The sequence below is a fragment of the Arvicanthis niloticus genome, chromosome X, assembly GCF_011762505.2.
Source record: "Arvicanthis niloticus isolate mArvNil1 chromosome X, mArvNil1.pat.X, whole genome shotgun sequence".
Lineage (NCBI taxonomy): Eukaryota > Metazoa > Chordata > Mammalia > Rodentia > Muridae > Arvicanthis > Arvicanthis niloticus.
Window position 1 is genome coordinate 73,746,605 of NC_047679.1, and position 4,467 is coordinate 73,751,071.

Sequence of the window (4,467 nt, forward strand, 5' to 3'; positions counted from 1 at the left end):
CTCCTCTGTGACGATGCAGCCTACTCAACTGCCTACCTGTACACAGTTTACATATCTACACCTGTGTGTGGCCCAGTTCTTACATTGGACTGTGCTCAGAGTCATTTTCCTTGATTTCTACAGCAGGAAACTTAAAGCTGATGGCAAGTATTTCCAGAAGCTGCCCCTCATTCATTGGCTCATTCATTGAATTTCTATAAAAATTTGGATTAGATTGATTCTGAGGCATCTTTAATCTTTTGCAGCCATGTTAACCTGCATTCTGTAACACACACATATGCATCCTATATATCATATATGTATACATAGAGATAAGAGAGAAAGAGAAAGATATATTTACTCTGTTGTGTGATGTAAGTAGTAATATCAGTAAGTAGGGGTTAAAGAAAAGGCAGTGGCCTCAGGCAAGATAACCAAGATAAACAAAGTTTCAGAAATATACATGACAAAAAGTACATTAGTACTCAAAAATGTAGAGTAGTTACTTGAGATCTGGTATGCCTTACTCTATGATAGTTACTGTATGATATATAACAGTGATTTTTTTTTTGGGGGGGAGATGCATTCTGTGGGCCGTATATGGAAGGAAGCTGCTGCATGTGCTTCACTGTTCTAACAGATACTGGACATTCTCTCATGAGGGAGGATTGATTTGAATTACAAATGTCTTGAGAGACAGATATTTTGAATTCAGACTCCATCTTAGAGAGAATGACCTATGGTTGAATTTTAGTTAACTAACAAGCCAGAACCTAGCACCAATTTCCAGGTTACCACCCAACAAAACCTGCATCTAGCAACAGTTTCCTAGTTATTTCACAATAAATCTGTACCCCGAGGTTAGAAGTCTGCCCTTGGCACTTCACTTCCAAAAAAAAAAAAAAAAAAAAAAAAAAAAAAAAAAAAAAAAAAAAAAAAAAAACAATAAGGAAAAAGCAGAAATTAAATTTATGGTTTGGCTCCCAGCATCAGCCAATTCTGTTAAGGCCATAATTGCTCCCCCCCCCCCCCCCGCCATCAGATGTGTACCAGGCTAGATACCCCCTTTTCATCTCTATAAAATCTTTTCTGAAACTAAGCTTAGTGCTGCCCTCTCCTGTATGAGAGACAGTGGTGTAGCCCCAGCTCAAACTTGCATAAAGAGACCCTAATGTGATTCAATCAGAGTTGGCTACTTGGTACTCATTTTAGGGTTCAGGAATCTTTCCTGGCAAAACTATTTCAGTGACAACTCCACTCTGATTTAGACTTTTGTTGTATGCCCTTCTGGACAATTTCTAAGTTTGAGTTACTCTACCAGAAGTATACACAATTGTTCTAAACATCCCTTCCTGCACAAAGAAAACTTCAGCAAACACAGACAAAAGTATCTTAAACTTTTATATTGTAAGACAGCTTGTTTTATTCTTAAGCACACACAAATTGTTCAGTCAATCAACATTTCATATTTTTATGTTCTATTAAAGTGAAATAGTTAATTATGATGTAATCATTGTTCACAATCAAATTCTATAAGTATACTTTTGCTGAAATTTTATAGTGATCCAGTCAATAAATAGTAGCAAGTAATCTTTTTTTTTTCTTTAGATACAGATGAAATTTTGGCTTTAAAATTGCTATTCATGTAGTACATTGCCTAGTGAGGGTACAACACAAGTTCTTTCTTGGATTTCTGTGAATTTGATATAGTAGAGCATGAAATAAAATGTGTGGGTTATCAGGTACAGGCAGGTTATCTCTTTTCCCATTTACTTTCAGTTCCATATGCTAACTGAATCCTAGTGGCTTTATATGGGAGGGTGAACACTTCTTGGCTGAGAGTGGGTTTAGTTAGAAACTCCTGTTCCTTTAAAAAGAGCGAAACCATAGTGACTTTTCTTGACTCACATACTTATTTTTTTTTCCTAAATTGGCTCCAGCTGCCATCAATGAGCTAACCATGAATAACTACCATGTAGTCACCTCCAAAGTCTCTATGTTTGTAATTCATAAGCATTGCACTATACTGTGAGGACTTGCTGAAACAAAATCAGCCCTCATAGAGACTGAATCAAGTAGCATGTCTGATGTGTATAACTGATATTACTGAACTTAAACTTTGATGACTCACAGAGAATTGCTAGTGTTCTGACAGGCAACTATGATTCAGTATCTGTAAAATTCCCTGCCTTGATCAAGCCAAGTAGTGAAGGAACACAAACCATGGTTTTCTCATCACTTGTTTAATGCACTTGCTCTACATGATGAGTGACTAACTCCTCAGAAACACAAGCACTCAATAAATCTGAGTGAACTTCTCCTTCTTAGAGTTGGTGTTGAAAAATTATTCAGCTGTACTCATAGCATGATTCTTTGATTCTTTGCTATTTGGGTTTCTGAACTTATAAATAAGAGCATCACTAATTTATGGAAGCAGAGCCATCTTAGCTAAAGAATAATGTCAATGAAATTTTCTGCTTTGAATGCATTAAAATCCATGAAAATCATAAAAATAGATGTCACCTTTGACTGCCAATTCTGCTTGGGATGTGAAAAAAGCAATGACATTTTCAGCAACAGTTTTGTGATGATTCTTGGCATACCATATGTCACATGTAATTGACTGGAATGTTCAACAGGATGCTATGGGGATAATGGATGAAATGTGGTGGTCTAGAAGAATTAGATGCAGCAGCTGTCAGGCTTACTGTGAACCAAGTTGTCAGAGTTAAGTGAAGTCCATGAGTTGAACTTGTTTGAAGGAAATAGGTGCAAGGTGAGGGAATGGAACAAAAATGGAAAGAAGGGAGAATCTCAAATAGCTATTGTGGTCCAGTGGGCAGGGTTATGGTTTCAGAGTCAATGACAGCAGCAGGTAAGTCTGCTGAGGGCCTGGGGATGAGCTGGAGAGTAATTTGCAATCCTGTCATGTTATTACCTTCTATTCCTGTGACTCCAAAGGGGCCTTGTTGAGCACTGATATCAGTGTGGCTAGCTGATAATTCAGATCCAGTTTTATTCTCCCAAAATCGGAGGCTGGCGCTCTGGTTTTTATATTCTTGTTGAAGACATCTTACTAGGACTGGAATGTAAAATCCTTGTGATTTGTTATTTGCCTTTTGATGGTCCACCATTTACTTCGCAGCCATTGTGGTGAACGAACACTTTCCCATCCTTTAGCTAATTCATCCCAGGGAATTTCACTTTCATCAGCTACATCAAGATCTGATAACCTGTGGACGAGAATGACTTCATCTTTCCTTGTCCACTCAATACCTCCAGTCTGTTTCCAGTTCAAGTAGTTGAGCCATTTAGCACGACACTGCTTTGCTGAGCGAGTGCCCACTCTTTTAGCCACTGTTGCCCAACACACACCCTGGGTAACTTTCTCATCCACCTCGGTGCATGTCAATTCATGAACCACATCTCCAAGAAGCTGTTCTTCTTCTTCAGACCATTTCCCTGTGTTGTAAGCATCCTTCATCAGTCGGCACCGGTCTTTGACGGAAGATGGACTTCTTCCCATGGCAGCTCCTATTGTTATCCAATCATTGCCATACTTCTGCCAGAGCTCCTTGAGCTTCTCTATTTCTTCAGGGTTGTACCTACCCACATGGTTTCTATCATCATACATTCGGACCACTCTTCTATAGATTGAAAACAAAGGTCGATTCAGACCCAAAGATATAGACCTGTAGAAATCTTTTCTTTTACCTTTTGACATCTTAAAAATGATTTCTGCAGGATCCTCTACTCCATGTTCTTCCATATACCTTTCGATGTTCCTCATCAGAATATCTGTTTCTTCCTTGGACCACATCCCCTGTTTCCATTTATGTCCTTGATTGGTTAGAGCGTCCTTAGCTTCCCTACCTGTGAACCATGCTTGACTAACTATTGACTCTTCATCATTAGACATGGGGGAAACTTCATCTGTTTTGTCATCTTGTAAAAGATGGAATTGCATCATGTTTTCCGCAGTAAACTCTTCATCAGCAACCTCTGTGGCTGTGGTTGTGACCAAACCAAAGCTTTGCTCCATTTCTGTTGGTGGAAGTTTAAGAGCTGACAAGCATGGAGTAGAATCAACTTCAGTGGACAAACAAGTTGTCTTATTAAGAGGTTCAGTAGGATTTTCCATTTTATCAGCTTCATTCTGAAGGCAAAGCATGAGGTTTCTGTCTGAGTCCTCACTAAGTAACATAGAGCTCACAAATTGAACTCTTACTGAGTCAGAAACCTCTTCAAATATACTCATCTTCACATCTAATTACAGGCTGGTTCAGCTACAGTTCTTCCCATAAAATCAAGTCACTTTCCCTTAAACTGGATAACATAAAATGATGTTATCTGCAACAGTTGTCTGTTTGATACTGGTAAATGTAAGTTTGTCTAGAGCTGGTGAGTGTGACAAGCCACTAGGAACAGCTGCCCTTAAAGATGGTTAATATGTTTCATTTTATGTTTTCTTCTGGTCTAGTTGGAAAT

General features: G+C 38.5%; 1 pseudogene; it reads right to left on the reverse strand.

Annotated features, from left to right (window-relative positions):
- Positions 1 to 2,801: 2,801 nt before the first annotated feature.
- Positions 2,802 to 4,237, reverse strand: LOC117695025 (cyclin-D-binding Myb-like transcription factor 1 pseudogene; annotated as a pseudogene).
- Positions 4,238 to 4,467: the final 230 nt, after the last annotated feature.